This window comes from Myotis yumanensis, unplaced genomic scaffold (assembly GCF_028538775.1).
Source record: "Myotis yumanensis isolate MYYU_CA2020_CCGP unplaced genomic scaffold, mMyoYum1.0.hap1 SCAF_12, whole genome shotgun sequence".
NCBI classification, from domain to species: Eukaryota; Metazoa; Chordata; class Mammalia; order Chiroptera; family Vespertilionidae; genus Myotis; species Myotis yumanensis.
The window spans coordinates 50,558,736-50,581,788 of record NW_027223763.1 but is presented as its reverse complement, the minus strand read 5'-3'; the positions used below and the strand labels follow the sequence as shown (position 1 = coordinate 50,581,788).

The 23,053-nt window shown below is 39.0% G+C and overlaps 1 pseudogene; it reads left to right on the top strand.

The window, feature by feature from the left end:
• Positions 1 to 918: 918 nt before the first annotated feature.
• Positions 919 to 1,113, top strand: LOC139020542 (small nuclear ribonucleoprotein G pseudogene; annotated as a pseudogene).
• The last annotated feature ends 21,940 nt before the right edge of the window (positions 1,114 to 23,053 follow it).

Sequence of the window (23,053 nt, the reverse complement as noted above, 5' to 3'; positions counted from 1 at the left end):
CAAACCCACAACCTTGGTGTATAGGGATACTGCTCCAAACAACTGAGATACCCAGCCAGGGCCTCAAAGCATAGAAAAAAAACATGGAGAAATACAGAGATATTTCCAATATGAACATAGACAAATGGAAAAATAAAAACCTTCAGATGAAAAAAAACGATACCATAAAAATGCCAATTGCAAGTTTTCCTTTTAAATAAAACTTATTGTATTGCCTTAAGAGTCTAGTTGGAATTTATTAACATAAAATAAGAAAAGAGTTTCAGAGGTCTTACACTCCCAGACTATAGACTTTCTGAAATTAACTCTCATAAAATGGTTTAAGACGCTCCTATGGTATTTATATCACTGCAACACTTGAGGCCCATGACACCTATGGCCCCAATTATTTTACGATTTTTTTTTTTTTTGGTCATAATTTTCCCCAAAACCTGGAGAACTCTTGCCTCCAGACAATCTATTGGCCTGATACCCACTTATAAGCACACATGAAATAATGTGAAATTTATATAAAAAGAAAAAAAAAAGTCAAGCATGATATCCCAAAAGAGCAAAATATTTGTCCCTTGATACCTCACTACATGCCCAAGTCTTCCTCAATGTTTTTGGATGAAAATTCTTTTCAGAGTGTGCTGTTATCATCATCCTAACCATATTTCTTTTCTACCTTCTATATTCTGTGGCTCACAGGTTTTGGTCCATTGCTATGACTAACAGAGCTTCCCTTTGTTGATGGGCTAACTGCTTCCTGGGCTGGATTCTTCTCCTAGAGTTGTGTTCCTTCATGAGCATTCTCAGGTCTTTCCGAAGGGTGCAGAGACTTTTCAATAAAACACAGTCAGAATTCCTTTTGGAAGTGTCTTTGAGCTCCCTTGGACACCATGAGAAAAGCTCACCCTCTCGAGTTAAAAAAAATTTATGGACAAGAAGTTATCATTGAGATTAAATGGTGGGAGGCATGTCCAAGGAATATTGCAGGGATTTGATCCCTTTATGAATCTTGTGACAGATGAATGTGTGGAGATGGCAACTGGTGGGCAACAGAACAATATTGGAATGGTGGTAATATAAGGAAATCGTATCATCATGTTAGAAGCTTTTGAACGAGTATAAAGAAAGGCTGTAGTTACCAGAGAAATCAATTGCTTCCACATGGCCCCTCTCCACAGCACCTGTTTTACTACAGTATAAAAATAGAGTCCTGTCCATTTGCACATTGAACTTTTGTTAAATAAACTTTTGTATTGATAAAAGAAAACAAACAGTCAGGGTTTCCCCTCCTGCAGGTCATTCTACCCAGTGACAGTTCAGCTGTCTTTGAATGCCAAAAGCTGACTCCAGGTGAAATTATTGCATCTTCTTGCAGAATAACAGGAATACTTTCAAGAATTTATTTCCTTCTTTAGTCTCTGAGAAGGTCTTCATCACTGCTCTTTGCAGATGGAATAATAGAGCCATCCTTGAGTCCAGTGTATTTCCTAGATCCCAATATGTTTTTTGATAGCTAAAATATCTCAATACCACTTTTTAGCTTCAAACTCCTAAAGGCCAACATGTTATAGAACCATAGGGAATTTGATATTTACCCAATTTAGAAGGTATAGAAATCCATTTGCTTGCTCTTCAAAGGCTGTCTGGCTCATTAAGCTTTGGAGGATTTGGGAGGCTGTTTAGGTCATCAGGGTCCACTAGTCACCAGTCTCACCACTGAGTATAATCTGCCTCTTTTCACAGCTCTACAGTCAAAACCTAGTGCCTGGTGTATAGTCAGCCTTCCATATATATTAACTGAATGAGTGAGTGAATAAAAATTACATAATGTCTGCGAATCATGGCAGATAACAGAGCATGGAGAGGGCCATGCTCAGACAAGTGCAGTAACAGTCTATAACCAGCACTGTGTGCTCCTTACTAAGGAAGGGGTAAATTGCACAGCTGAATTAATCCAAATTATAGAAAACAACTTATTTCAAAATTCAGGCATTTATACCAAGCAGAACTACTTTCAAACCATCTTGGGCATTCAGTTTTCCACTCTATTTGAAATATTTTTAAGGAAGAAGATTCAATAAGCTCCCTTAATAAATGACTCTAATATCTGACCACCTTATCTGATTACCTACTTTCCCTTGAAGCTAGTTCTCTTTATTCTGTCCTTTGTGGTAATAGCAAATAGCTAATAACCTTCATCTACACACCCAAAGACCTTTTGAGGTAAATTATAGGAGACATAATTCCCACTTCCAAAGAATGTACACTCTACCAAAGGAACAGAACAAATGTGTTAGCTATGCTTGAGTGAGAGGGAGCTATTTGGGATAAGGCAGTCTCAATGAACCTTTATATATGGCAGCAGACTATGATACACTGTGAAGCGTTCATTGTCAGTCAATGATGCAGCTTCTCAAGTTCTCATAGGAGAGTGGATCACAAGTGCTCCAGTTAATAAATGGGGAGGACAGAAGATGTGTACAATTTTGAGGTCTAATTTTTGAAACAGGAAAACTTCTATGTTATTTAAGCCACTGTGATTTTGTTTTTGTTAGAGTAGCTACAACTTTATTCAAACTAATTCATATATATATATATATATATATATATATATATATACTATATATTATATATCTGAAAGTTTATATATGCATATATATGTGTAAACATATGAATTTAAGTGAAGAAAGGAATGACTTGAATCAAGGAATATGTATGTGGGAAAGTGTCTAGCATACTGTTTGCACATACTGATACTCATTTTATTAAGCTTCTTTCCCCTGTATAGTTTTTGCCCTGAAATAGACTTATGTTTAAACCAAGTGTAGTTTCTAGAGCCTTCCCACACTTGAGTTGTATTTTCAGTTCACAAGATGGATGTTAGGTGGGTGGGCTCCCAGTTGTTTCTAAGCTAAGGGCACTCATCCTGTTTTGGTAGCAGCAGAGTCAGGAACTCTGCTAAGAGGAGGCATCATTAAGCTCCCCTTGGGCTCACAGCAGGAGCAGGAGATAGTCATGCACTAGGGTTAGGGAGCCAAACGAGGAACCCAGAGGCTATTTCCTCAGGATAAAACACATCTATGCCAGAGACCTGGGTTTAGAAACTAATGATGGAGACCACCTTGTGAGAGGAGACCAAAACCTAGCTCCTAACAAACTTTATGAAAAGACCAGTTTGCTTCGAAAGTCAGGAGAAGCTGGACAGCAGGGGTGCTGAAAAACATCAACATTTCCAAACAAGAGGAGGGAGACCCCAGATGGAAGCTGGTGCCAGCCACAAAGCCTCACTCTAAGTAAGGCTGTGTTTGATATTAAATTCAGTCTTTGCTTTGGGAAGGAACATTTCCTAAGTTTTATGTTTGGTCAGGAAGCAAGTCTGCTAGTGTTGGGTGAGTGGAAACACATGGCTGTAGAAAGAAGTTTGAAATAGACCAGGAACAGAGTTGGAAGCACTCCTGACCAGCCAGAGCTGACACACATCTTGCCATGTTCATTAGTTTCCATCTTTCTTCCTCTAGATAAGATCTAATAAGGGATTTGAGTTTTCCATCTTCTTTTCCCTTTACTAGACTGCTGATGGAGCTATTAATGAATGTGAAATAGCCACAGGGCAGGCAGCCTTAGAAAAGAATAGATGAAACAGATGGCAAGACTAATCCACAAAGTGGATAAGGCCATTAAGAACCCACTCATCATCACTATTAAACATTCACGAGGTGGTTTTTCTGCACATTAACTTGACAGTATAGTATGAGTCACAGCCTTTCTGGGGCTCAGTATCAATATCTGTAGAATGTGGAGCTTGAACTAGTTCAGTGGTTATTAAAACTGCTCTGATGGTCCTCAGGTCACCTCAAGAAACAAGAAGTCTCAGGCCATTACTTGAACCAAAGCCATGCTACAGTTCTGTGTTTTATGGACTGACACAGCAGGCAGATTTCTTCTGGGGGTTAAAAAAATAGTCCTGTTAAAGTTTATGAATTACTGGGCAAGGCAGGTCCTAGGGACATCCCTGGATCTAGCAATCTGGTCCTCTGCCTTGAGCAAGTATCCCATGTCTTGTCTCAGCTTCTCTTCTATGCAAGTAGTGATGATAAGGTTAAGGGGGGGAGAAAATAATTTTAGCCCATTGTTCATCACAAAAATATAAATCAACTGTCTAACTTCCCATTTCCCTCACAGACAGAATATAAATAATAGATTAACATTTAGAAAAGTAATATGTCTTTTAAGTTATACAATAATAGACCGTGTTTATACTTCTCACTGATAACCTCATTGTCAGTGCTGTCATTTAGAATGGGCAAAAGTGGTGATGAGAGGTCCACCTGGAAAGAGGGCAGTGGATATTTTAGGAAGTTAGCAGAAACTTGGACTTTGGGGATAATGTTTAAAGACCATTGAGAATATTCACACCCTGCTCCATCTCTACTTCTCACCCCCTACTTTACAACATCCCCCATTTTGACATCAGGGGAGTTGGATGCTTTGAACATAAGTGGGGGGGAAAGATTTTCACTTAACTCTGGCACATGCTTGCATTTAAACACAAATAAGTTTGTGTTTAAAACATGTGCCTCTTTATTTCATTTATTCATTTTATATACATTTATCTCGCACCTACAATATGTCAGGCTCGCTCTCTCTCTCTCTCTCTCTCTCTCCAAATATATATGTGAATGACATTAATGACTAAGACACATTACTTTTATGTCTTGAAGTGTCCAATAGCAAAATGTTCTGGATTCTAAAAGTAACATAAACACTTTTGCCTTGTAGAGATAAATACGCTAGCACTGGTACATCCTTCCAGACTGTTGTATCTACCTATTAAGATATCTATGTGAACATATGATTTAAATGCTACTCATTTACAATCTGATTTTTTCATGTAAGGGCAAATGCTAGATACTACCAAAATATGTATCTGAGTCCAATGGTGTCAATTGTGTCAGTGAGAGCAAAGTCAAAAAGAGCAGCCAAAAGCAGATGCCCAGCTTGAGACCCAAGTCAAACTGAGTTGAGAAGATGGACTGATGGTAGCAGAGGGCAGAGGCACCGTCCTAGGGTGAGATCAAGTGGCAATGCTCCACTGTGGCTCAGGCCTATGGGGAGCCTGGGCTGGCCCACCTCCACGTCCACACTTGTCCTATTTTTATTTATGTGTTTATGTATTCAGAATATACACACAATAGTCTAAGAATAACAATACAAATACCACCGTGAACATTATGATTTAAACATTACAAATGGGTTTAAGAATTTTTGCAGTTCTTTTTATCCTCAGGATATATTCCCCTATGGATGGATGTGGAGTCACACTGCTGTGTTTTAACATTTCATGGAATGATCTCTCTCTGTGCGATCATGCTCCCAACTGAGTACAGAGTTAGGCTCACTTATTTCATTTTGTTTCTGTCTTTAGCTGCCCTATTTTTGTATTGCACCTTGACATACAGAGCATACTCTTATCTTTGGGGCAATCTCTGGATTCACTCCATTAAGTCAGAAATTGCAAATTAGTAGCCCATAGGCTAGATCTGGCTCAGAGGTAGTTTCATTGGCTTGTAAGATTTTTAAAAAAATACAGAAAGAACTATATTTATAAGGAAAAACATTAAAAAACAAACAAACAAACAAACAAAACCCCGCATGGATGACCATTCCTGAACAGGTCAATAGCATGGGGGCTGCAGCCCTGCAATCCACGTGACAATAACCGGCTGAAGCATTAGGGCAGGGTTCCCACTTTGCTATATAATTGAGTTACTTGGGGAGCTTTGGCAACTCCGAGGCCCAGGTTAGGCCTCCAGCTAATTAAATCACAATGTCTGGGAGTGGGATCCAGTAATTTCTCAAGATGCCCAGGTACTTCTAACATCCAGCAAAATCTGAGAACCACTGCCTGGCAACCCCTGAACTCATATTTTCTCTGCCTAACAGATCTTTCCTTTCCTTCCAAATATCCACATGGCTTCATGGTTCACATCCTATAGGTAATTCACCCCATGTCACTGTCCAGGGTAACTTCAAAATCTCCTCCCTTACCGTCTGATATACTAGTACCTTTACTTCACTTAATTCCTCAGCACTACTCATCATCTAACTTATTATATATTCACTTGCTTGTTAGTTATCTGTCTTTTACTGCTAAAATATGAAACCTCAATAGGGCAGGGAGGTTTGTCTGATCACTGCTGTATTTCCAGCATTTAGAACAGGGCTTGGTATACAGCAGGTGTCATTTGTTGCATAAGTGGAATGATGCTGAAAAGCAGTTGCTTTCTTTAGATGGGGCATGTGTTGTTGTGTTTGTCAAAGCCTTTACTCCTCTAAGTTATCTGCCCGACTCCCCTATGAATCTGTGACTCTAGACTTAGGCATTAGCCTTAAATAAAAATAAGTCATGAGAAATATCAGCTAAGCTCACTATTAGTTTAAGATAATAGTGCTAAAATGTGGAGGAAAAAACACATGGGTAAAGAAGGAAGAACATCCAAGGTCCTGATGTATATTTACTTGAGCGTTTCTTGTTTCTGAGTTAGAAAGATGAACCACTACATTATCACCCTTTCTGATCTCAGCTCAGATTGGTACTCGACGTACAAGCAATGTTCTGTAATCTACTTAATAAGTTTTTCTTTCTCAGCAAAAGTCTGAACAAGTTGTTCTACGGCAGAGCACTGATCAAAAGTGGCAAACGTCATTATCCTTGGCAGATTACCAGGAGTTGTACAATTAACAGCAACACGAATAAAACTACTTTATGGACTTTAAAGTAAATGTAGCTTGATGAAGGGAAAACATATTCATCTTGCCACAAATTAACCTTGTGGTAGAACTCTTCACATGGAATACATTTCTAAGGTTACTGAGAACTGCTGGGGAAAGAAAAGCAAATGGAAACAAGAAATAAAGTAAACTATCACCTTGCAAGCTCTACTTCTATGAATTCATTATCAAGCAGTGTTTATTTAGTACCCCAGGCACTGGGGTGCTTGGGGTGCAAGTAAAGAAAGAATATTTGTCTTTCAGCACTTACATAATGCAGGAAATGAGCCCATGTGCCAAGTTAGACTAAGAGGACTATGTGAGTAAAAACTGGGTTACATTATGAAAAATAAACTAATTAACCAATAACTAACTCACAAGGATCTTTGTATAAAATATTTCGAATTTTGACATTCTGATCCTGTTCTGAATTTATGTAGAAAGAAATATGAATAAAATATTTACACTTGCATAACTCTATCTGACAGTATCTGGAAATGAAGAATATATCTTCTGTGTCTGAGATCATATAAGTTATATGTCTGTTTTTATGTATGCAATATATTATTTTACCTCAGGGTAAATGAACCCATACTTGTATGTGCTAGTTACCTATTTGCTGTGAGATATATCCCTTGGCCTCTCTTTCTTAGCTTTGTGCAGGAGGCTGGTCCCTGCAAACTACATTTTCCAGCTTCCATCTCCAATGAGCTTCCAGGTAAATGCAAAAGGAGGCCCTGGCAGGAAATGAGAACCTGGAGCAAAGGCAGTGTATAGGGTGCTTCTTTCTTCCTCTCTTTGCTTTGGGTGGCTTTGTCTACAGCGGCTTACCTTTCCTCCAGTCTCCCCGTATACAGGGCAGCCCCCCATCATAGTCTAACTCCAAGGAGGCAGACTAGACCAGTGATGGCGAACCTATGACACGCGTGTCAGAGGTGACACGCGAACTCATTTTTTTGGTTGATTTTTCTTTGTTAAATGGCATTTAAATATATAAAATAAATATCAAAAGTATAAGTCTTTGTTTTACTATGGTTGCAAATATCAAAAAATTTCTACATGTGACACGGCACCAGAGTTAAGTTAGGGTTTTTCAAAATGCTGACATGCCGAGCTCAAAAGGTTCGCCATCACTGGACTAGACCCTTTCCTCTCGTTCCTTCAGCCTATGGGTAGTGGTGACCTTCTACTATTGTTAATATTTTGCTTGATCATGTAAGACTTGTGTAATTAGTTCCTTGGTTTAAAAACCCCTCTGCTAACGTATGGAATTTTCTGTCTGTTTTCCTCTGTGACTCTGACAAATACATACTGAGTTTATGTGCATTTATTATAAAGTTATCCTGGTTCTACTAAAATTTGTGCACAATGGGGATGAAGAATTACCTACTTTTTCTACCTCTTTGTGAGGAAGTAGAGAAATGCTAAACTAGATGGTAGGACTCAAGATGACATGGAGAAGTGGATGTCAAAAACTGCCCACAAGCTGTCTTGGAAGAACATAAGTTCAGAGATATATCTAACAATTAGTCTCTATGTTTGTAAGTTAAAAAGACCAAACAAACAAAAAAGCATATGCCATTCTAAACCTCTCTCTAGTCTTAAATTTTTCCTCACCATGTGATTGGCCCTTAAGTTCTATTTATTGTACCTCTGAAATGTTTCTTGAACCTGACCCTTTCTTTATTTCCTCTGACACTCCATTAGTTCAGGTAGACTCACTTTTTCTTATCTTCCCAAAGTGATTTATTCAATCCATCCTGCACAAGATTGCCAGTGAGTGCTTTCCAAAAGTTAACCCTGCTCACCTAAATACCTTATTTAAAACTTCCTAATGAAGCCCATTTTCTACACAATAAATTTTAAATCCCTTTGTATGTCATATATGGTCCTTCAAGATTTGGCTGCTACCCATCTCTTATCCTTATTTCTCTCTTCACATATCTCTATTTGCTCTCTCCTCAGCTAACAGTTCCTCAAATAAGCCCCGCAATTTCTGCCTTTGCATCTATGAGACATCTTCCCCTTCTTCTTGGCCGTGAGAAAACCTTGCTCATCCTTCAACACTCGTTTTGCCTGTCAGCATTTCTAGGAAGTTTTCCTGGCCTCCATAGCAGGATAAAAAACTCTTTGGCTTGTATAGTACTTTGGGTTTTAACTATTGCTTTTACTCACTATTGCTGTTATTAGTTCATATGTCTCTCCCAAACATGACTCCAGTCTTAATTTCATATGCCATTGTATTCCCAGGATTGAGGCCCATGGTTGCTACTCAGTAGGGCAATGGCATATTTTTGTTGACTTAGCAACATCTGCTTTGACATGTGTCTCCAGAACTCAGAGAAGGGAGGAAGGTTCTCCAGCTACGGGCTCAGCTCTCTCCCATGTTTGTCTCTGGAGCACACTGGAGCGCCCGTTGTGAGCCCTTCTCGGCGACCCTTAGCCACCTGTTATTTCCCTGCCTATTCTACCTCTAGAAGTTTAAAAGATAAGGAAATACCTGCTGCAGTGTGGAAAGTTGTAAGAAAATAAGACAGTCCTCTGTGTGTGTTGCTCTGTAACTTACCATTTGTGTATTCTCTGTCATTTTGCAGCTGAATTCCATAGGCATATGGATAAAAACATGAAACAATTGTAGACGTAATGAATGATCTTTCCCACTACATTTTTCTATATACCCAGAGCGGAAGCCACACAGGCTAACAGATTGTTCTCAAAAGAGCCACAGACTTTTAAACCTCCAGTCTTGACCTCCATGTTATTTCCATGTTGTTGCCTCAGCCTGGAATGTTCTTCCCTTATTCTCTACCCACTTATAACTTATCAATCAGAACTGAAATCGAATGCCAGCACTTCTGTGAGTGTCTTTCTAACCTGTCAAACAGAAGGAACAGCTTTTTTCTTTCCCCACAGCTTGCTGTCACTATCTGGCATTTACTGTTGTCTGCCTTGTATGTTAATATTAGCGTGTTTTGAAGTTTTTTTGAATGTCTGTCTCTTCTGTTTGAGATTTTCTTAAGGGCAGGACACATATCTCCTAATTGTCTTTTCTCAGACTTGGCACACTAGTTGGTATATAGAATATACCTAACAAATATGGAGGTAGAATTAAATTAAATTAAGTGAATCAACCAAATAATTCACACATGGATTATTTTTGAACCAGTGAATATTTTAAATTGTGTGAAGATATTGAGAAGCTGGGTGAGTTCTCAGCAATTTTGTGAGGTGTCAAAACTTGAGCGTGGTGAAGTGTCTATTCAGGTCCTTTGCCAATTTTTTTAAGTATGGAGTCTCCTCAAAAAATTAAATATGGAGCTGTCTTTTGGCCCAGTGATTCCACTTCTGGGTATATATACAAAGAAACCTGAAACACTAATTAGAAAGAATATATGCACCCCTATGCTCATTGCAATGTTATTTGCAATAGCCACGGTCTGGATACAACCCAAGTGTCCATCAGTAAAGAGTGGATAAAAAAAGCTGTGGTAAAATTACACAATATAATACTACTTGGCTATAAAAATGAAGGCAATCTTACCTTTTGTGACAACAGGGATGGACCTGGAGAGTATTATACAAAGTAAAATAAGCCAGTCAGGGAAAAACAAGCACCATATGATTTCACTTATATGTGGAATCTAATGAACAAAATAAACTAAAAAATAAACAGACTCATAGATACAGAGAACAGACTGACAGCTGTCAGAGGGGAGAGGGGCTGGGGGGCTGGGTAAAGGAGGTGAATAGATTAAGAAAATGAAAAGAAACTCATAGACACAGATAGCAGCATGGTAATTAGCAGAGGGAAAGGTGGGGGAAGGTAGAAGAGGGTCTAGGGCCATGGTCGGCAAACTGTGGCTCGCGAGCCACATGCGGCTCTTTGACCCCTTGAGTGTGGCTCTTTCTAAGCCTTAGGAGTACCCTAATTGAGTTAATAACAATGTACTTACCTATATAGTTTAAGTTTAAAAAATTTTGCTCAAAAGAAATTTCAATCGTTGTACTGTTGATATTTGGCTCTGTTGACTAATGAGTTAGCCGACCACTGGTCTAGGGAAGATAAATGGTGATGGAAAGAGAGTTGACTTGGGATGGTAAACACACAATCTAGTATACAGGTGATGTATTATAGAATTGTACACCTGAAACCTATGTAATTTTATTAATCAATGTCACTCTAATAAATTCAATAAATATACAAATTAATACAAAAAAAGCTTGCATGTGTAAACTTCTGTTTCTATTGCTTCTTTGCTGTTCACCCTCAGCCCCATACTGACAGTGTTAGGTATCAACTTCTCAAGACTTTGCTAAGGTGTGTAATAATAAAAGCTTTATGTCTAATTCTCCCAGAAGCAACTGCATTTTAACTGCAAACCCTTGAAGACCATTTAGCCAAAAAAGAACTGAAGGAGCAAATAATGGTGGAGCTTCAGAACCCTCAATGATTGGGAGGAGAGGGACAGTGATGAGGGATGAGTTTTCAGAATGCCCCTCCAAGCACAAAATGCCAGCAGTTGCTGTCTTGCTTTTTGTCTGAGATTATTGCATTTGGTCTTGACTATGACTAAAACAAAGGTTGCTAAAATCAAAATTTTAAGGGAACTATGCAATAGTTACATTTTAACCCTAGTCAAAAATCACTGGTGTTTTCTCTTAAATAGAAACCAATCCTTATAATAATTTAAGCATTGGAAAGTAGACCTTATTATTTTTAACTCTGTACAATTCATGGGAAGATGAATGGAAGCCAGGAGGTGCCCCAACATGAAGAAAACTGTCAGGTAAACATTAGCTCTTTCGTGACTTTGGTCCCTTACACAGCTTCTTTGTCTTCCAAAGGAGCACTAGAACTGAGGGCGTGAGTAGGGAATTGCTGGTATTTATTAGGCAGGAGCAAGTTAAAATGGAAAGAAGGTAACGTCAAAGAAGCAAAACATTCTGTGCTTTTGCCAGAGATCTTTTTTCCAGGGAACATAACACACATTAAAAACTTCATCTCATTAACATCTATTGGATTTTTTTCAGTGTTTTTGTAAGTATTTGTAATGTTAAATAGACATTTGTATCAGAATGTATTAGTGACCTTATTGAGCAATTAGTGTCTTAGACTCGGTTCTTTAAAACTCACTTTAAAAAATAGCCATTGGCCAAGTCAGTCCTGAGAGAAGACTATGGGAAGCAGACAGGGAAAGTGGATGGACTAAAGCAGGGGACAAGTTCCGTATTCTGCTTCTATGGGTTGTCAGGTGAGATTAAATCCTCTAATTTTTTGTGCTCAGCAAGCAATCATTCCTAAACGCTTGCTTTGCCGTGTTGCCTTGTCAGGGTATTTTTGTGTTCTGTGTAAACAATCAGAGAGATCAGACATAACCTTTATGAGTCTATTACTCCAGTCATCATCTGATTTAGACAAAATAATGAAGAAATCACTTTGGTGATATCCAATTTTCGCATTAAGCATCACCTCCCACACCTGAGGTCCCCTTTAAAGACTTGCGTGGCAAACTTTCCTGCTATCATAGATGATCTGACGAAAAGACTAGAAACGCTGACCCCATCACTCTGTCAGAGAGCAATGAGGCTCAAAGTCCTTAAAGAAAGAAAGAAACGTATTAGAGTAAGATTTCAGCCAGTAGAAATGAGGTGGGCAGATATTCCAGGAGCCACATAGTCCACGGCAGCTCTGTCAGTGAGTGAGACAGTTCAGCTGCCAGGAATGAAGTGACCAAAATACAAATTTGGAAAGCCATTATGACTCACAAACCACAGTCTATGTGACACCAAAACATTGGCTTTATCAGACTTATTGTTAGCAAACTTCAGGACACTTGACCTTTTGATGCATCTGTAGCCAAGGCTTGCGGGGGGCGGGGGGGGGGGGCGCTGGGAGGAGGGAGGAAAGCATTTCCACTAAATGTATTCATAATATAAGTAGACTCTGCCTAAAATATATTTGGAGGAAACAGAAAAATTAACAAGTGATTATTCACACTCCTAATGGGAACAATAAAACAATAAAAGCTACTATTCCTATGTAACTGTGACATCAAATTCAGCATCTCCAAATGTGAGACAAACATTTATTCATCTTTGTCTTTTAAGCACATAGTTGAATGGCCTAGATAAGATTTAGATTTTACCATAGTACTTGTTTTATATAACAGGGGAAATAAACATTTTCTAAATTCAAAAAATGTCTCTGCAACTTTCTTTAGATATTTTTACAGGAGAATATTAAAATACTCAATTAATGACTGGAATTCATGGATGTCATTGGTAATTTTTTAAAGACTCTCAATGAGGTATAATCTCCTGGTGGGGAATAAGCATTCATCCAATATTGTGCTTAGACAACAGTTCAAAAGGAGTTTGGAAATGGTTAAAGTTGTAAAAATGTGCTTCCCAAGTTATTGGGATGATCAAGTATTCAATCTTAGTCTTAAGCCACCAATTCTTTTTTTCTATGGGAAAAAAGGTTTTCTGATTGTTTGCTATCATCTGAATTTTTGTGTCAGGTGTCTGACTGTTTTATTACTGAAAGGATTGACTAGGGTTAGTGGAGGAAACATAAGTGGGCATGAAATTGTTACCCAGCAAACAACAAGGCTGAATGAGGCACACTGTTAATTCCATCCAACAGGTGCCTGGGATCAATGTGTAAGAGTGGAGGGGGCGGGGGAACCAAGCAAACAAACAGACTAAAAAAAATAAGGTGAGAAAGACTCTAGAGTTAGAGAGGCTTCCAGGTGGCTTGGATCCTGAAATATGTCCTTTGAATACCTGAAGACAAGGTGGTCTGTATATACACTTCCTACTATGGCTGTAGCGGGCATTTCACAGAAGACTTTTCATAGCAGATATTAACAAACATGTATGCAACAAAGCAGCATTTTGTGGGTTCATAATATAGCTGGTAGGAGTAGGGCAATACATGCACAATTGATTAACCCTCTATAAAAAATGAAGACAATGTGAACTCAATACTGAACTACAAGCCAAGTGAAGACAAATAGAGTGAGACTTTTAAACTGGAAATGGAACTCCCATTTGAATTTGACCCTGTGATCCCACTTCTAGGAATATATCCCAAGAAACCAGAAACACCAATCAGAAAGGATATATGCACCCATATGTTCATAGCAGCACAATTCACCATAGCTAAGATCTGGAAACAGCCTAAGTGCCCATCAGTAGATGAATGGATTAGAAAACTGTGGTACATCTACACGATGGAATACTATGCTGCTGTAAAAAAGAAGGAACTCTTACAATTTGCAATGGCATGGATGGAGCTGGAGAGCATTATGCTAAGTGAAATAAGCCAGTCAATGAAGGAAAAATACCACATGATCTCACTCATTCATGGATATTAGAGACCATTATAAACTTTTGAACAATAATATATACAGAGGCAGAGCTGCCTCACACAGATTGTCAAACTGCAGCGGGAAGGCCGGGAAGGGTTGGGGGGCAGAAGGGAGGGAGGTAAGAGATCAACCGAAGGACTTGTATGCATGCATATGAGCATAACCAATGGACATAAGACACTGGGGGGGAGGGGAAGCTGGGGTATTGTCAAGGGCAGGGAAAAAAAGGACACATATGTAATACCCTTTGTAATGCTTTAAGCAATAAAAAAAAAATAAAAATAAATAAATAAATTTTAATTAGCAGGTCTCTGATATAAGAAAAATGCAGTATGACATGGAGTGTTGGAGATAGAAGCAGAGAAGTATCCATGATTTAGGTCCATAAAAATATATACTGCCCTGGCCAGTTTTGCTCAGTGGATAGAGCGTTGGCCTGCAGGCTGAAGGGTCCTGGGTTCGATTCCAGTCAAGGGCACATGTCCAGGCTGTGGGCTCCATCCCCAGTGTGGGATGTGCAGGAGGCAGCCAATCAATGATTCCCTCTCATTATTGATGTTTCTACCTCTCTCTCTCCCTTCCTCTCTGAAATCAATAAAAATATATTCATATAGGTATATACTGTGAATATGTATGATGATAGTAAGTGGCAATTGTCAGAATGGGGGACTAAGCTGGAAACAGAAACCACTTAAGCTGGCCACATTTAAATTTAGAGACCATCCTATTCATGGGGCCAGCCCCCTCCTGACAGGGTTTACTGACAGATGCCAATTCAGAACTGCCACTGCTGCCCCCTTCTGGTACAGAGAAGAAGGAGCAGACACAGGGACGTGGAAGTCCCCTGTGTGTAGGGAGAAAGCAGTGCAATATTCATGGAGAAAGCATATTCCTTTCCGCAGCTTCCCTAAGGGGAATGAAACTCTGTGACTGAGGCCCCAGGAAAACCACTCACACAAATGCAGGGAGACTCCTGTTTACCCAGCAGCCTGCAGGTCTACTCAGCATCTTGACCTTGCTTACTGTCTGTTTCCACTAGAGCAGGAGAGAGGTGGTGTCCGGTGGATGGCTCATGTAGAAGTTCAGCTCTCTCAAGTTCTAGATGCTCCAGAGGCACAGAATATGGGATTCGCCAATGCTTGCAGGCTCCGGGGCAGGGAGGTTGCTGAGGTGCATATGACCAGGGAAACATCACAGAGAATGGCCAAGAGACACAGACAATAGAGGAATGAGGCACAGTACTGCCCCCTGCTGGGCTAAGCGGGCAGATGCGGACAAACGTCTCATGGGACTACCAATACCCAGGGGCATTGCTAAGAAGTAAGGCAATTGCAAGGCTAATTGGTGATGCCAACCTTTCTAGAAAAAGCCCATGATGGCAGATCAGAGTTACGGCCAATTAGGTGACAGCTGCATTTGGCTGCAAGTGATACAAAGCCTACTTTTCAGTGGCCTTGACAAATGGAGATTTATTTTACTTATATAACCAGGTGTGCGGTGGGAAGTTGCTGCTGGCCTTGGTTTCAATGCTTTAAAATTCTTTCAGGCTTTCCCCTGTGGCTGCCAGGTAGCTGTGTGAACCCCAGGCATCCAGACTACATTTAAGGAAGGAAGAAGAAGATGACCAAGTCAGTTCTCCTTTTTGGGAAACTAAACGTGTCCTCAGAAGCCCCATAGCAAATATCTGTCTCATGAGCCAGGAGTGGACCACTTTGGCACTCCAGCTGAAAGCAAAGCAGGGGAAGTTTTATTTTCCAACGATGATAGTGAAGGGATAGCCTTCCAATAGTATCTGACGCTGGTGGTCATGTTAAAGGAGGCCCTGCCTCCCGAGTCCCTCATTCTGCATTCCTACCCCAAGGAGAGCATGCTGGGTGGAGGACAGTGGACAGAGATGAGGGGGAGTCCTCACCTACCAAGCCCCAAAGGCATGCATTTTGGCCTGTGATGATGCAGAGACAGGGGAGAGGAAAAGAAAGGTCTTAATTTGCATATGCATTTGATAAAGTATTAACGTGAACAGGACAAAGGTTTAAGATCCAAAATGAGACTCTTCTAGTAATTGAAAGAGACAAGAATTAAATAAATAAAAGGATCGGAAGAGAGGTTACCAAGGGAATCTTCTACCATCTACCAGCTGGAAAGGAGACTTTAACTAAATACAGTTAGTAACTGTTATTAGCTGAACAAAATCATTTTATTCCCATGCACCTAACAAAGTCAGACTCCTCACCAAATTAGTTACACTGAAGTTAACTGTTTACTTATTAGAGGATCCTAGTGGGTAGATTCGGGCCTTTTAGGTTAAACCTCTTTTGCTTTATAAAGTTTTGAATTGAAAGAAACCCTTAAGAAGATATACCTCATTTAGATACACACAACTAATTTTGTGAGATATTCAGATGGATGGTTATGTAATCAAGTAGATGCTCTACAAAGTTGTGTCTGAATAGTGCTGGCTTTCCTTGGGAATAATATGTGACTTACACATGGTAGATTAATCATGATGGCCAATGTTTCTATTTCCCCAAACTAATTTTGAAAGATTTATCCCCTTAACCCTCACCCAAGTCCAACATATTATTGAACGGTATAGTATTCTATCATTTCTAACTGTGATCCTAACACATCTTCATTTATCCTTCCTCAAAAAATTAGATATACTGTAGTCTTTTAGGTCTAAACTCAAACTCAATAAAAAGTCATTTTCCAACTTTTAAATCTGTTCCATTTAATTAAGGGAAGCCACTGGAGCGCTGTGTTTGTCACTTTAGCCCACAGAAACTTTAGACATGACTAATATTCTAAAGGGGACATAAGCTGATTTGATCTAGTAGAGTTGAGATTTCTGATATCTTGCTCCACAAACATTTATAGAGATTCATCTATGTGCAGTCACTGTGTTATGTGCTGAGAACACACAAAGGAATAATGTACTTCCTGTCCTTGAGAAACTCAAAATTCAGCTGTGCATACTCAGTAGTAGCATAAGCTAATACCCATATACATGGTGATAATTACCATGACAAAAATATTTATAAAGGGCTAGAGAAACATGATTGAGAAAATAACTATACCTATGTAAAATTTATAATTAACTCACGAAGAAAAATTAATTAAATGAGTTAATCAAGGTCTCAAAGTCAGATAAATTCTTCCCTGTGTTTGAGAAAGCAGTATGTCCTTCTAAGCGTGAAAGCAGAAAAAAAAAAAAAAATCTCTCACCCAACTCAAGAAAAGTTTCACAACTGAGTGCTGGCTGCCTCTGCAGAAACCTACAGGGAAATGTCTTATGCCGCCTCAGCTACAGCAGAAGGAAACAGCTGGACACTGAGGGGCAAGTATCAGCAGCTCCAGTGTGAGCAACAGGAACTGCCAAGCGTGGCAGGTATGTTCCCCCTCCCAGCAGCAGCATTTTTCATGGTTATGTGCTAAGTCTTTAAATAATAAATAGGAACAGTTATCATTTATTGAGCACCCACATGTCAGTTATGTAAGTCTGGCACTGTAAATGGAATTTACACATGTTGTTTCTAAATTTTATAAGAATTCCACTATAAAGTAGACACTATCACCTCCATTTTATAGATGAGGAAGTAATGAGAGAGAGAGAAAATTACCCACTAGTGGAGGTCTCAGGAGCTGAGTTCAGTTATGTCTGACTTCACTGCCTATGCATTTTCCACTGCCATGGAAAGGACTAGACTATAATTGACGCCTCAATTTGAGAGCAAGGGCAGGCATTCCTCTTGTGCCTCTTCCTAGTCATCCATTTGAAATGTGCACAAAATGGCCCCTTTCCTCTTACAGAATTAATTTGGACCTCCTCGGCCAAGGGTAAAATCAGTGATGGAGTAAAAAACCATTTTAGATTAGCAAATATTCTTCTTTTCCCTGTTGTCAATTGATTTTATTCCCTCTCAAGTCTGATCTTGGTTTTGCTAGTAAATATTGTTTCTCTCTCCACCCTCAATAGCAAACACAGCTGGTTCTGGCTCTGTCAGAAATTTAAAGAAACTTCTGCAAAGATTTAAGCTATATGAAAGCAGTCAGAATGAAAATGAGAAAGAATGCTTAAATAGAAGACAACATTTCAAAATACAGGTTTGGCTTTACATGCATTTTGTATAAGCCAATGAGAGTTGAGAAAAAAATAATATTTTATTGTGGTTCTTGCCATATGATCCTTCTGAACAGAAAGTCCAAGTAAATGATAAGTTGGCAAAGTCTGTATTTGATTCCTATGATTTCCATGATCTAACAGCAAAAAAAGCATGTCTTCAAAATCTTTATTTAGGTGCCAATTGACCTCAACAAGTTTCCTTTCTCTCTCTGAGTGTAGTTTCCTTAAGTATAATATGAAAGGCTAGGCTAGATGATTGAGCTCTACTTCTAACACTCCATTTTTACCTTTATAAAACATGGAACCACTGTGTCTTAAGTACAGTAATTCTGTTTCTCTAAATCGTGCTTCTTATAGCTTTTATACATCCCTGGGGACTTAAAGCTTTGTATCAATGGTGAATGGAGCCACAGACTATACATGACATCAATTTCAGGAAGGATTGATGCAACGCAACAATTTGGGGGGTAAAAAAAATTAAAACATCTGTATTAAGGCACAATCAACATACAATAAACTGCACTTAGTTCAGGTGTATAATTCTTAAGTTTTGGCAAATGTATGCACCTGTGTAACTGGCACCACAACAAGATAGTGAAAAAAGTTTCCTTATGCCCCTTGTAATCCCTCCCTTCCCTTTCCACTCTTATCCATACTGAATCACTTTCTGTCATGATAGGTTGGTTTTCATTTCCTAGAATTTTATGTAAGTGAAATCATGTAGTACATTCGCTTATTTGTCAGTCTTCTTTTACTTGGCATACTTATTTTGAAGTCTATCCACATTGCTACATGCATCAGTTGATCATTCCTTTTGTATCGCTGAGTAGCATTCCATTGTATGAATGTGCCTCCACACATTTGCCTAGTTATCTATTGACAAGTACTTGGGTTGTTTCTGGAGCTTGGAATTTGCCTCACTTAGTTCCAAGGAAGTCAGCCACTTCACCAATCAAGTTGTTGGCTTTCATGGATTTTCCAGCAATGGTAGAGCTATCATGGTTATAAAACTAGAGGTGGTGATAGTTGGGGACTGAGAGCTGCCCCAGGTTATAACACCACAGACTCCCACTGTTCTTACCTGAAATTTAGTAGCTTTTCATAAATAAATGCTTCTCAATTTGTTGTATGCCTGTAGCACTGAAATGGTCATTTTTATCATCCTTTTCCAGTTTTATCATTGCTTTTGGAGGGAGGATTTGTCAAGCTAGTCACACTGTCATTCCAGAAATGCTATGATTTTTATTTTGATATATTTCTTTTCTGACAAGTTATATGAAGAGCAGGATATTTTCTACTTTTCAAAAAAGTCCCATCTAATAAGGGAAATAGAATTTGCACCCACCTAACTAAAATACAAGACAAAGACAAAGGCCCTGCACAAATAAACAAGCACAGATCTCTATATGCATTCACAAGAAGGAAATATCCTTCCTTCTGAAAAAAGTTAGGAAAAGTAGCATTAGAATGAGACTCAAAGGGTTGATAGAATTTCAATAAATTTTGAAAGACACAGCATAGCAGTTGCATGAGTGGTTATGTTGATCTGGGATTTCTTTGGCTTTTTTCTCTTTTAAATGTTTTAAAGTAGCACATAAATACACTTTCAATGTATAATATTTAAATAATATAGTTGGTAATGTCAAAGCATCATTATTTCCTTCCCCTCCCTCTTCCCCAACCCTATCCCATTCTTTTCTGCACCAGTATTTCAAGGCCCTTTCCTATGCTTTGACATACATATATGTGTAACAATGGGCTTCTGAAAATTTGAATGGAGTGAGTTCATCCACATTTAGATCAAGGGGGAAAAAAGAAAACTTCTGGAGCTAGGTCTGTCTATGTTGACACAGCTGAGTATTTGTAAAGATCAAAGACTCAACTGGGACACCTGTCTAATATCACTTGCAGTAGCAGACAGTTTACTATCTGAGCAAGTCAAAGCAGGCTCTATCAGCTAGGGACTCAGTTTGTTAGTCAAGACAAGCTAGGCTAGGCTATCCAGGATCCCCAGGTTTAAGACAAGAAGAGCCAGTTTCTTACTCACGTGACGTTCAATGCTCTTCAGCTTTTCTGAAGTGGAGAAGTCCTTCCCTTTCAGCAGCACACACTGGGGACAAAGAAAAAGTGAAGCTGTTCAAGACATTCTATGGTAAGGCCTAGAAGTGATGAACACCATTTCTGCCTATATTCCATCTGACAGAATTCAGCAGCAAACAGGTTTAAAGGGAATTAGCAAATTCATCTTCTTGTGTGCCCAAGAAAAGTTTAAAATAAATTAGTGAACTCTCATTTCTCTTTCACAAGTTTCATCATCTGTGAGGTGCATGGTCAACTAGATAATAGTGACAACCTTCCAATGCTGCCCTTTTATGAGTATTACATTCAATGAGAAAATCTGACTTCACTTTGACATTCATGTGGAATGAGCTTATTTTTAACTTTAGTAATTGTGTTGTTTTTCATCTACTTGTCATTATGTTGTATGTCATATCAAGATAAGAGACTGACTGAACCTGCATTTTTTAAAAATATATTTTATTGATTTTTTTTTACAGAGAGGAAGGGAAAGAGATAGAGAGTTAGAAACATCAATGAGAGAGAAACATCGATCAGCTGCCCCCTGCACATCTCCTACTGGGGATGTGCCTGCAACCAAGGTACATGCCCTTGACTGGAATCGAACCTAGGACCCTTCAGTCCACAGGCCGACGCTCTATCCACTGAGCCAAACTGGTTAGGGCTGAACCTGCATTTTTCTTTAAAAATTCCTCCCAAATTTCAAAAAGTAGTGGGAAAATATAGAATAAAAATTAAAATCATTAGTTCACTTTTGGGCAATGTGATATAATTGAAAAAGTCAAGATTTCTAAATTTGGAGTCCCAACTCTGCTATTGATGATGGATGATGTTGAGCTAATCACATATCATTTAATCTCTCTGAACTTTCCTTATTTTCATTTATTCAGTGGAAGTAATAATTTTGACCAACTCACTGGAATGTTAAGAGGATCAAATGAGAGTACATAAGAAGCTGATTTGTAAACTATAAAGACCTCTATAATTTAAAAAGTAATCAATAAGAGAGAATCCAAAAATGCAAGCAAGCAAAAAATAGCAGAGGGCCAGAACTGTAGTAGCATGAGAAACAGATGCACAGAAGGACAGCAGGGCTGGGTTTTGAGAACTCTGCAAATCCAGGAAGGAAGGCAGGTAGATCTGAGAGTCTAGAAAAAAGAAGGGAAGCTGAAGAATAAAGTATTGGGGACGGGGAAGGGGAAAGAATGAAAATGGGAAGAGTTGGGACATTGTGAGTAAAATGAATGACTTTAGAGTGCAATTAAAAAAAATAATCTATTCATTTTGGTCCAAATTTAGAACTACAGAAAGGTTGCAAAGAGAGCACATAGGGTTTCTATACACCCAGTTTCCCCCATTGTTAACACCTTACATACCGTAGTATGTTTGCTGAAAGTATAAAATGTAGAGCAGCATACTGAACATGGTGTCTCAGATAAATAACACTGTACTAGCACTAGTAAAAAACTGACACTGGTACATTACTATTAATTAAACACCAGACTTTATCGGAAATCCTAACCTTTTGACAGGTGTTAATTCAGTTTAGTGAGCTGCGCTGAGCTGAGCTGAGCTGAGCTTGGACTGATCCCTGTCTCCATGTGTCCCCATTTCTTTAATTAATTTCTGACTTACTGACTCAGTTTCAAACATACATTGTGACCTAGTGTCATCACAGGAGTCCTTCCTGGTTCTCAAGACAACACACATCTGTGTCCTGACGGACAGAGATTCTGAAATAACTCTTTAATCTTACCCTTCCTAGGGAAGTCCTCTGGAAGTATTAGGGTGAGGTGATTCAGCCAAATGGTTCAGTAAAGAAAGTGCTACTATTTTATTTTTCTTAAACTCAGTCACAAATCACGAGGCAAAGAGCAAGTGCTTTTAACAATAAAGCATACTGCAGAAGGCTCTAGGGAGAGGAGGCATTTTGAATTTTCCACATTCTACATAATTAGTAGAGGCATCCTAAAAGAAAGCTTAGTATGGCAGCCCTTCCCCAGGCCACCCCATGATGACCTGAAGATCTTGCAGTGGTCTGCAAAAAGAGACTTAGAGGAAGAGCTTAGATATGGGGTGTGTTGGGTAGTCACGATGACTCTTGGCATTTTGTGGGTCAGGAGTGAAAGTGGAAAGCATCTCTGGCTCAGAACAATCTCACACAATGAAGATTTGTCCTGCTTTGCCATCACGCAAACACTGATGAATACAGTCAAGAAAAAGCTACATCTTTGGGGTATCAGATGCTAAAAATTCATTAAGAGATTTCCTAATCAGCATCTCTTACTTGGGGCCAGCTCTTCAGCGGAATGCCAATTGCCATGTGTGTATGCCTCCTTCTTCAGCGTGGAGGAAGAAGGGGGGCAGATTTCCGGGAAGTAAATCACAATAAATAACAAGACTAGCCATAAATACACATACACATTCCATGAATGGTTTCCTTTCTTTTGTGTGTGTCAGTGCTGTAGCAGAAATAAGTACACTCTGGTGCTTGCCAAGTTTCTTAATGCAGTAACAGTTAGAAGTCATTCTCTTAAATTAATAGAATTCTGAGAGCAAGTATCACTAAATATCATGAAAATGCTTCTCATTATTTTACATATTTTCTCTTTGTATTTGTGAATCTCAAAAGGGCCCTATAAGCCTCAGCCAGGGCAGGAGTTCAGCACTTCAACACGTATGCTTTTAGAAATGTTGGAAAATTCACAAATTAATT